Below are 12,056 nucleotides of genomic sequence, written 5' to 3'. Positions count from 1 at the left end.
GCCTGCTGGAAGGCTCAGAGAGAGATGAACGTAAATGAACTGTGAGGGCTATAAAATATTCCACACATGGAGTGTGTAAGGTGGAAAGAGTGGAAGGTGGTGAATTATTTATTATTCTCTAACTCAAGTGTCAGCTGTTTGTAAGTCTTCATGTCTTCCAGCAGCTAAGGTACTATCCACTGAGATTTAAATAAAATTACCTGGAATCCCTGTCCCACAAACAGTAGTAAACCCAGCACTCAGAGGAGTCTTAGGGGGGTTACGTTTGTCCCAGTTCCCTCTACCTCCAGTTTCCTACTCTTGCTGAATTTTCCATCTCTGCTCCAATTTTCATCTACTGCATGTGTTGGACTTTCTTTGTCCATCACTGGGGCTAACCTAGGTTCCAGCATTTTCCCCACAGTACTATGGACACTAGATTGGGCATGTAGAGAATTTCACTGAGGGTTTGAAGACATAATGTGGTGTTATACTGCAGCACAGCAAATAACCTCATATTAAATGCCAGGGATTTCTTTATTAACAGTCCCTGCACCCCAGGGCACCAGAAATGCCTCACTGTTCATCTCCGCACAGAGAGCCACCATCATCCAGAAGCCAACCCCCTTCCCTCTCTCATGGCCCATAAGCTCCCAGCTCTCCAAATCTGTCACTATTCTCCCTGTCCCTCTTCTTTGGGTCTGGAAGAGGGGAATCTCAACCCTGGTTACACGTTAGAATCTCCTGGGGAGTTTTTTAAAAACAGTGATCCCGGACCTTACCCCAGACCAATTACATCAGAGGCTCTGGAGCTGGGACACACACACGCACATTTTTCCAAAGCTCCTAATGTGCAACCAACGTTGAAAACCACCTCCGGTGTAGCTCATGTAAGCCGTGCCCTGGGGCGAGCCCACCTTTCGTACTTAAAAAGTTATCAAGGTATTTTGCTGAACAAAAGGTAATTCTCTCCCTGAGAGAATTGCTGCCAGTTTTTTAACTGAACATTTATTTTTCCTGCCACAATTATTATCTTAAATTTGCCAACAATCCACATGTCATTATCCAGAGGTCAGGATCTTTCCCCAACGTGAGCATTTCTGGATGAGTCCCTTGCTCTCCACTTCCTGGCTCATTTTCCCAGGTCACAGAATAACAGGGTGGGCAGAGAAGAAAGCAAGGAATCCACACAAAGAGGAACCTGGTTTCTTTGTTGAGAGTCTTTATGGCAGGTGGAAATTCAAAACTAAAATGGGAAGCTGACAATATTTTGGAATCATGTGGACAAAAACATTCTCAACCTTAGTGGAAAAAAAAAAGAAGCTGTATAATGGTGTTTTGTCTTAAAAATAAACACAGAGATTTTTTTCTGAGTATTTCAGAAAATTTATAGCCTATGGAACAATGTCCCGTATTCATATATAACCTCTCCTTTAGTCCTCCTAACAACCCTGTGAAGAAGGTAAGCAGAGCAGAAGTTATTATCCTTTTTTCCAGCAGAATCAATTCACACTCAGAGAGTATAAGTGACTTGCCCAAAGCCACATTGCTAGGACATGGCAGAGCTGTGGCTGAAAACACAGCCCTTATCTTAGTCAGCTCTGGCTGCTCTAACAAAGTACCACAGCCTGGATGGCTTAAAAACAACAGAATTTATTTCTCACAGTTCTGGAGGCTGGAGTCTGAGACCAGGGATCCAGCATCGTCAGGTTCTGGTGAGAGCCTTCTTCAAAGTTGCAGTTAGCCACCTTCTCATATCCTCACATGGTGGGGAACAGAGAGCAGCAAGCTCTCTTGTGACTTATAAAGACACTGATCCCATTCATGAGATTCACTAATCTCATTTCTACCTAGTCTTGTCTCTACCTTTGTGTTGGCTTGTTATCGTGTCTCCCTTTATGCACATGTGTGTGTGTGTGCGTGCACACACACACCCCTACCATTACAGGCTGGGCAGTCACGTTCCGTGTAAGAATGCCACCTAACAAGAGAGATCACAGAAGAACATTAGATGTCCAGGAACATCCATGCCTTCTGTTTCTTGAATGGGAGAAGAGAAAGCAAGCTTGGCACCTTTTGGCCAATTTCCCCTTTCGTCCCCTACTGTGTCCTCTTGCACTCCCCTTTGAGACTCCGCATATCTGCTCTGGCCTTTGTCTGAACAAGTCCATGCCACCAGTACCTGAGGGGAAAGCATTTTAGACTCTGTCTGTGTTGGGGAAAGGAAGGGTAATTCATAACCTCATAGAACTGGGCCTAGCAAACAGCTCCAGGAATATTTGTTAACTGACTGATTCCTGGTTCTCAGAGCTGGAAGGGCTCAGTGGAGGTCTGGCTCATCTCCCAGCCTTGAGAGACGTAAGAGCTGTTAGAAGGCAGGCAACAGATAGGAGAGACTATGAGATGGCATGTCCTGCTAGAGCAGCCACCCCCACCCCCTGTGTACAAATAAGGCCCTGGGTCCTTCTGTAGGGTCTCCCTGAGCCTGCCAAGAAGCAGAGATATCCAGTTCTCCACTCACAAGGGAAACTAAGTCCTGCTCCCTTTAAAGCACAGAGTTGCCATCATGAGGGTAAGTGTTCTTAGGGCTGCCAGGCAAGGAGGTGACTTTGAGGTGTCAGTCTCCTCATGTGGAATATGTTTGTGGTTTTGAATTATTTCTACAAGTCCCTTCAGCTCAATGCTGTGCAGACAACCTTGGGTGAGAGCAAAAAGGAGGATGATGAGATGTCCAAAAATGCCTCTAAAAAACGGTTGTTTGACAGGACCTACATCACCACCTATTGCCGGAACATCAGAAAACCTCTCCCCCTCGGTACTTCCATCCTCCCCCTTGGGCTGCTCTCTGAGACCCAGGCTTGGGGACCGAACACATATGGGTCTAGTTGGTTGAATCTGTAGTTCTCTGAGGCCATAAATTCAGACAGCCACAAATCAGCTTCAGTGAAACTTCAGCCCCAGACACGCACGCGCTCCCATTCAAGTCCTGGTGTCCAGGCTGAAATATGGCCGCATGTGTTCCCTTCTGCACCGCCGGCCTGCTGGAGATACCACCCTGTCAGAGATGGTTTATGGAGCAGCCGGGAGGCCAGAACACAGTGGCCAGCTACCACCCCTGCCAAGGCGCCTCGAGGCTTTGATCCGCTGGTAGCCCCATGTCACCATGGTTGGCCGCCTGTTCCCGCACAGGCCTGAAATACGACTCTCCAAAGCACCCCAGGCACCCTGGGTGCCCCTGCACCTCAACACAGCATTGTCAGTGCTGACTGCTTTTCTTCCCAAGTAACTTCTTGTGACATCTCATTGTCACCAGCTAAATACAGAGCACTCCTTGTCCTTTTCCTTTCCTGGTGCTGACAGCTGAAACAGAGCCTGCCCACTCTTCGCATGAAAATGCTCCTTCTTGGAGGCCCTTCTCCAAGAATCGCAGCTTGGGTGCAGGCAGGACATTAACTCAAAGCAAGTTTCAGACACTGAGTTTCCTGAGTCCTGGGAGGTACCCTGGCCTAGTAGATCAGGAACAAATTTACAGCTGTCTCCAAAGTGGTTTGTGCCAACATAATGCCTTGCTGGCCCCAAGATAAGTGCAAAGGCTGAGCCGGTGTGGTGAGACTCACTTGGGTGAAGCATGTAGCCTGAGCCTGGAGCTCTCCCGCTGTGCCAGCAGGGCTCCTCAACCTTGGGTATGCCGTGCCCTCACTGCAGAGCTCTAAAAGAGACTGATGAGTGCCTGATCCCTTCCCCAGAAATTCACATTGGATTGGTCTGAGGTACAGGAATTTTCAAAACTCTTCAAGGGCTTCTCCTGTGCAGAGGGTGAGAACGACAGAGTGAAGATAGGTATCACTTTTTCCAGGTGTTTCTCTTTAAGGCCTCTCCTGGCAGGCCCCTGAGGAGAGTTCAGGAGGCCTCTCAGAGCACTCTAATTACCATCCAATCACTCCCTCATGCACTCCTGCCATTTATTGAGCACTCGCATTGTGTTAGGCACTGAGTGTTAGTCTAGGTTCTCCAGAAAAAAAGACCCAATAGGATTTTATGTATAAATAAATATATATATAAAGAGATTTATTATAAGGAATTGGTTCATGAGACTATGGAGACTAAGACGCCCCAGGATCTGCAGTCCACAGCTGGAGGTCCAGGAGAGCCAGTGGTAAGTTCCAGTGTGAGTCTAAGTCCAAAGGCAGAAGAGGACTGATGTCCCAGCTTGAAGACAGGCAGAGAGAGTGAATTCTCCTTTGCGCAGCCTTTTGTTCTATTCAGGCCGCCAAGGGATTGGATGAAGCCCAGCCACCTCTGGGAGGCCAATCTGCTTTTCTAGGTCTACTAATTCAAATGTTAATCTCATCTAAAAACACCCTCACAGATTCACCCAGAATAATGTTTAACCAAATATCTGGGTACCTCGTGACCCAGTCAGTTGACACATAAAATTAACCATCACACACTGCTCTAGGCACCACAGGGAATGTTAAAAAGATCTGGACTCTTGCCCTAAAGGAGCTTCCAGTCTCATGACAATGCAGGATATGCATGGAAGAGCTCACGTCTCCATGACATAGTGCAACCACACAGATCAAGACAGTGGAAGCTCAGAGGAGAAACAGACCAGGCCTGGAATGGTCACCAAAGTCCTCCTGGAGGAACTGGGCTTGATCTGCGCTAGGAGGCTGTTATGGGTTAAATTGTGTCCCCCAAAAGATATGTTTAAGTCCTAACCCCCAGTAATGTGATGAGAATGTGATCTTATTTGGAAATAGGGCGATTACAGATGTCATTAGCCAAGATGGGTTCATGCTGAAGTAGGGTGAGCCCTTAGTTCAATATGACTGGTGTCCTTACAAGAAGAGGCAAGAGGGCCAGCCCCATGGCTTAGTGGTTAAGCACGCGCGCTCCGCTACTGGTGGCCCGGGTTCGGATCCCAGGCGTGCACCGATGTACCACTTCTCCGGCCATGCTGAGGCCGCGTCCCACATACAGCAACTAGAAGAGTGTGCAACTATGACATACAACTATCTACTGGGGCTTTGGGGGAAAAAAAAAAGAGGAGGATTGGCAATACATGTTAGCTCAGAGCCGGTCTTCCTCAGGAAAAAAAAAAAGAGGAGGATTGGCAAGGATGTTAGCTTAGGGCTGATCTTCCTCACAAAAAAAAAAGAAGAAGAAGAAGAGGCAAGAGACACAGAGAGATGACAGCCATGTGAAGATGGAGGCAGATATTGATGAGTCTACAAGCCAAGGAACACCAAGGATTGTCAGCTGCCACCAGAAGCTGGGCAAGGCATGGAACATTTTCTCCCTGAGAGCCGTCAGAGGAATCAACCCTGCTGACACCCTGATGTCAGATTTCTAGCCTTCAGAACTGTGAGAGAATAAATTTCTGTTGTTTCAAGCTATCCAGCTGGTGGTACTTTGTTATGACAACCCTAAGAAACTAAGACAGAGGCTAAGTCCAAAATGGACAAGCAGGGTGGGGAGGGAACCCTGAAAGGCCCAGAGTTGGGATTGAATAACGCATGGGAAGGACAAGAAACAACCCAAACCAGTAGAACAAAGAATTTCGGAAAAGGGATGATAGAAAACATGAATCAGAGCTGCCGCCTAAGACCTCATTTCCCTGGGGATCATATGGTACTTCCTTATCCTGAGGGAAACTTCCCATCCCCTCGCTGCACCTCTCACCCATGTGGTGCAAATGGGAGCTGCCTTTCTCTTACCTGGTCCCTCCTCCCTGGCCACAGTGAAGGTGAGGGTGTGCATGTGACCCAAACATCCTACCCTGCCTTCCTGGCCACGGTAGCTGATCCATGGATGGACACTGAGCCAAGGCAAGCCATTTAGAGGCTTTCCCTGGGACTTTTTATTTGTATTATTATTAAAATTGGTAGAAAAGAGCCCTTTTCTCTCTGTCAAAGGCCTATGAAACATGAACTTAAAGCTGCCCTCAGTTATGTCCCTGTGATGTAAATAAGTAAGAAGATAAAATGACCCTTATATCATTCAAGCCCTTGGTTCTAGACACTAAGAATTTTTTTGTGGTGTTTTTTTTCGTGTGTGTAGGTGTTTTGCACCTGAATTTTAACTTTATTCCTTCCAAATTCTTCCATCAATTCCATGAGCTATCCCATTAACCACTCCCTTACACAGAAAAGCAAAAATAACTTTGTTTAAACTAACTCAAATGGATTTCTGTCATTTGCTACTGAAGAAGTCCCAATGAGTGCATCATGGGAGGAAGTCTATTGCCTACATCCTAAAGAGCTTTGATACCAGGCTGCAGGGTTTATTTTTAACCCTATTAGCTAGCAATTGTTAACTAGAGTCTACAGATTCTGGCTTCAGGATTCCCCATGAAACTGGAGAAATTATGTGCAAAATGCACATGATGTACGCCCTTCTGGGAAGAGGCAGTATAGATGCTATCAGATTGTCGGTGGAGTCCATGACCCCCAAAAAGATTAAGAACCACTGATGTAGGCACTGAGAAGCCATTGCAAACATAAGACTCACAGAACATATTATTCTCCACTAACAATTATTAAGCATCCTCACATACCCAGTCATTTATTCAACAAACATACTGTCAACCCCAGGGTCTAGAGCTGCTAGAGATGTGAAGATACATGTGATATAATTTTACTGTCAAGGAGTTGTAATCACCTTGGGGTGTTGATGGGCATATACATATTCGTTTTTTTCTTATTAAGTGGAGGAGTTTGAGCGATATTTAAACATTCCCCATAACTTACTACGCCTAACTTTAAAAGGATCCAATAGCCTGTTTATGTAAGTATTTTAATATTTGAAGAAAAGCCTACCAAGGATTAAGCAAGGAGAAATGAATTAAAATTCCTATTCCAAAGTTTACCTAGAGTGGAGATGCCGGGGATCGAACCCGGGGCCTCATACATGCAAAGCATGTGCTCTACCACTGAGCTACATCCCCAAGGCTGCATGTAGCTTTAACAGAAGATGAGAGAAGGTAAATAATGCAATGGCAGTTCAAAGGCGAGTGCCTGGAACTTCTTCCACAGCCTTGAATGAGCAGCTGTATTGCAATAAATGGAGCCCTGGATGGATTCCTCCCTCATGAATGGACCGTAGATAAGTCAGTGTCTCTGAATCTCAAGGCTTTCATTTTCCAAATGGATGTAAGAATCCTGCCAGACCACCTTATAGGATGTTGTGCAGTTCTAACAAGAGAGGAACTATCTGTTAACTTACTTAGAGCCTGGAAACCCTTGGATAAGATATACAGTGCCTTCTTAGGAGAAGCCTGCCTCTGGACCTAGTTCTTGCTGCTCAAGGTGTGTCCCTCAGACTGGGCTGACTAGCAGTGCTGGATCCCTGGGAGTTTATTAGAATCGCAGATCTCAAGCCTCATCCCAGACTTTCCGATTCCAAATCTGCAAGATCCCCCAGGTGATTTGTATGCAAATTAAAATTTGAGCTGAACTCATCTACATAGTTCTTAGCATAGTGTAATTATAATCTGACAGAGAAGAAAATCCTCCTTAGGGCACCTTTACCATAAAGGACAGATGCAGAGACCAGAGTTGCCCAGGTGTGCTGTGGGCTGGCTGCCACACAGATCAAGCTGGGCCTCCTTCCAACAGGGGATGTGCATGGGGGCATTAGTTGCCTGGAGTACAAGATGCAATGGCCACAGAGTGTCAGCCAACCCCAGCACCAGCTTTTGGTCCTGCCAGATCTGCTCCTGCACCATAGATATATAGTCTCCTTGAAGCTCCGCTCAGAGTGACACCGGCACACTTTGCATACATCAGCACACTAAGAGGAGGTTAGCAAACATCTAGGGAGCACAGCTTGCCGTTTTCTGCTGGTTTGAGGACCAAGGGGCACAAGAAGTCTCTTGCAGTGCTCAGCACAAGCCCAACCGACCAAGGTGCCAGTGGGGCAGGGGGCTTCCTTGCTGTCAGCAGCCCCAAGCTAGGCTCCAAATGACACAGCAGACAAATAGACAGCAGAGCCGAGGGTCTAGGGCAGCAAGAACTCAGGGTCTAGGGAGTAGTAACAGCAGTTAGGCCAAAAGGATTCCCTTGGCTCAGTTAGTTTTAGAAACACCACATTAAACAACGTTGAATTTTTTCCTTCCCAGGAACACCTTTAATCTGCAGCATGCACTGTGACTCTTCCAGAGGAACACACAGTAGGCTTTATTTCCCAAGCACTTTTGATCACAGAACCCTTCCTATCTGTGTTAGTCAGCCTGGGCTGCCATAGCAAAATACCATAGACTGGGTGGCTAAACAACAGGAATTTATTTCTCACGGTTCTGGAGGCTGGTAAGTCCAAGACCAAGGCACCGGCCTATTTCCTGTCTGGTGAGAGCTCTCTTCCTGGTTTGCAGATGGCTGCCTTCTCCCTGTGTCCTCACATGGGAGAGAGAAAGAGAGGAAGCAGCTCTCTGGTGTCTCTTCTTATGAGAGCACTAACCCCATCATGAGGATCCACTCTCATGACCCCTTCCACACCTAACTACCTCCCAAAGGCCCCATCTCCAAATACCATTACATTGCGGGTTAGGGCTTCAACGTATGAATGGGGTAGGAGGATAGATCATAGCACTATCCCACCTTAGGTAGGAAGTCTTCAGAGCAGACTTGGGAAAATACTAGGAAAGATGGAGGTGAGAGATTCCTTTGGGAAAGGAAGATAATCTGTGAATGTCTGCAGCAGGAGTTCTAAGGGCTTCTTGTTCAGGGCAATTGGGTAATCAAAGTGCAGAGGTGTTTGCTTCAAACATGCCAGATGCGCCAAGTTCGCTATAATAATAACCACCACCACCATATCTGAGTGCTCAGTACGAGCTGTAGGTACATCGTGAGCTAGGCTTTACATACCTTGTCTCATTTAATGCTCTGCACTGCTATTTGAGGAAGCTTCTATTCTCATCTCCATTTTCAGATGATGAAACTAAGGCTTATAAAAGTCAATGAGTTGCCTTAATTCTCACAACTAGTTAGTGGCAGCTAGTTAGTAGTAAAGCCACCCTAGATCTCTCTGAATTCAAGTGCCTGTTAAAATACTTTAAAAATTCCTCAGTCTCCAGCACATTATGCCCCAAGACCTGCACTTAGACTTGTAGTGTCACCTTTCAGGTAGGAAGTCATTCCTGGTGACTCTGGGGAGCACACATATAGAACAAAGCCCCAGCTTCATGCACAGCGTCCATCTCTGCTTAGTTTTGTGTTTTAGGTTTATCACCTCTGGCTTGTCACCATATTTTCATATACTGATTTCTTCTAACTCACCTTCTGGTGACTTTAAAGACTAGGAAATTCTGGAACAGTAGGCGCAGAGCTTGTGTTGATTTGCTGATGTTAATTCCACCCCTCTACCTCCGTGATTAGCTATTTAGTTGGGTAAAATGAATAACTTCTGTGCTTCACACATCCATCTGTCAAGGCAATATTTTTATATTTATATTTCTTCAAAGAAAAAAACAACTTGTCACTGAATCGGTAAAACCGGCTTTTTGCAAAGGAACTGCTAAAAAGTGCTGCTCTGTGCAAAACGCTTCCACGGACTTGCCTCAAGCATACAGGGCAAGTACTTTGTCGTGAATGAATCCACGGATTTAGTGGGAATATTTTCTTCTAAGCATGAGGATCACCCGTCCATATGCCAACTCCATTTCCAGTGGAAGGAGAAAGAGTGAAAAAAAACTAAAGTCAGGATTTTTCAGATGCAAGAGAGTGTGGTTAAAAAAGATCTAGCCTGAGAGCAGGGAACAGAGTTTCCTGCCCTGGATCTGCTACTAACAACTGGGTAACCTCCCCCCCATACACACCCCACTCCCCACCTCCTCACCTGTAAAATGAGAGGCTGGACCGCTAAGACCTCAGACCTACAGCTCGTGATTGCATGGGTGGTGGATCTCATGGTAACATTTGTACACCAGCCCCAGTTCAGATTCCTGGGAAATACCAAACCTGCCTAATTCACTCCAGGGGAGCTCCACAGTTTTGATCAGAAGAATCTCAAAATAAGAAGCTTTAACCTAAACCATTCCAGACAGATGGAAATTCTCTCTCTCTTTCAAGTTCTTTTAAAAGGGTGTACAGAATACTGCACAGTAGTCAGTATTAGTGTCTAAACTGCATTCATGGTCCATAAGTTCTTCTTCATCTCTGACTTAAATTTTTTCCACTAAAATAAAAAATTAGTACCAGCTTTCCATTATATTCTGGGTCATGGAATTATTTCTATTTGGTGATAGTAATTAAATTGCTTTCCAATCTCTCTTTCTTATTTTTATTATTAATTTTAAAATTATTAATTATTTTAAACATGTACAAAAGTATTGAAAATAATATAACAACCTGTATACCCGCTGCCTAGATTTAATACATGTTCCCATATTGCCATCTTTGCTAAACCAAAAAGAGCAATTGTTTTTAAAAGATATAAACCACTACAGATATGCTTAGTCGCCTCCCTATTTACAATCCACTGCCTTTCCTTCTCTGCAGAGGTAACCACTATCAGAAATTGATGTGTCTGCCTCTCCTGCAGGTTTTTATGCTTTTACTACATATGTATATACACATAGTAATATAAAACACTGTTCATGAATTTTTAAATATACATCAATGGTTCATATTGAAGACATCATTTTAAAAATTGTTTTTCTCAACAAATATTTTTAAGACTCAATCATGTATCATTTATTTTATCTGCTGTATGAATATACCACAAATGAGTAATTAAACTCATCCCAAGTCTTTTGCTATTATAGACAACACTACTATGAGGATCCTTGTTAAGTTTCCTTGTGCACATATAGGAAATTTTCTCTAGGGCGTATACACCAGAAGCGCTTGTACTGAGTTACAATTTTCCCAGGAGCAGACCATTTCCCATTTCCCACATCTTCATTCCTAACACGTAATTGTGCCAGACTTTTCTATTTTTGCCAAACGGATGAGTGTGAAATGGCATTTAATGTGTTCCTTCATTCTAGTGAGTTTGATCATCTTTTTATATTTTTACTGTTTTTATTTATATTTTCCTGTTTGTGACTTGCCAAATAAAAATCTTTGGCTGTTTTGTGTATCCAGCTACTTTTCTCTCCCTTACCGATTTGTAGGGATTTTTATATGTTCTGGATACTTAGCCTTTATTGACGTACGTACTGAAAATATGTTCTACCACGTGGCTTGTCTTTTCATTTTGGCTATGGTCTCTTCTGTCATGCAGAAATTTGTCATTTTAATGTAGGCAGATGTATCAATCATTTCCTTATGGTTTGCTTGCTCTGGGTTTTGTTCAGGTAGTCCTTCCCTCTCCTGGGGTCATAAGTATATTCTCCGTGTCAATCTCACATAGACTGCATGGTCTCAGTGTCTATCACCTTTCTTCCTCAGTTCTTTCAAAAGTATGATAAATATTATTTGTTGATATTGTGAAAGTAATATATGATTATTACAGAAGATCCAGGAAAAGCAGAAAGAAAACAAATCAGTACATTATTAGGTCACTTTTAAAATAATTTTTAGTATCCTTTAAGGAAATCACCCTCCAGGGCAACTCTATTTATAGCCTTTTTCTACATCACTGAAAGGAATACGTTACATGGTGGACAGGGTTGAGCATTGGAGAAAGACAGACATGGATTTGAATCTTATCTCTACCACTTTCTAGCTGATTTATCTTGCACACAGTACTTATTTCCTCTGAACCTCAGTTTCCTCATCTGTAAGATAAAGACTACAACTCCTGCCTTGGGTTGTTATGTCTCCCAATTTATATCAAATTTCACATGCCAAGCCTACAGCTGGCAAAATCTTTCCTTAAAGAATCCTGTGAGCCCCTGCCCTATTGTATACTGGCGTGCAAAGTGCCCTGGAGAAAAGTAAGAACAGAGCCATGGACATACTTATCAGCTCAAGCCTGAGTGATGGACAGGATCCCAAGAAAGACAAATTGCATGGAGTCAGTAAAGCTGCTACCAACCCACAGCAGTAACCATTCCAGGGTCTGGCCCAACAGTCACTAGACTCCTTCTTCTAGCTATAAAAATGTACAACACAGACAGTGCCTAAAACGGC

At 44.4% G+C, this 12,056-nt stretch overlaps 1 protein-coding gene and 1 non-coding gene across 2 annotated transcripts in view; both read right to left on the bottom strand.

Moving 5' to 3' along the window:
* The window catches only part of LOC131411734 (ubiquitin-conjugating enzyme E2 variant 2-like), a 173,199-nt gene that overhangs the window by 103,423 nt on the left and 57,720 nt on the right, over positions 1-12,056 (bottom strand). The gene's annotated exons all lie outside the window — the stretch shown is intronic.
* On the bottom strand, positions 6,857-6,928 carry TRNAA-UGC (transfer RNA alanine (anticodon UGC)). The gene has a single exon. It is a non-coding gene; the product is annotated as a tRNA-Ala (tRNA).

Source organism: Diceros bicornis, chromosome 12, assembly GCF_020826845.1.
Source record: "Diceros bicornis minor isolate mBicDic1 chromosome 12, mDicBic1.mat.cur, whole genome shotgun sequence".
Taxonomy (NCBI): Eukaryota; Metazoa; Chordata; class Mammalia; order Perissodactyla; family Rhinocerotidae; genus Diceros; species Diceros bicornis.
This window is presented reverse-complemented; position numbering and strand designations above follow the sequence as displayed.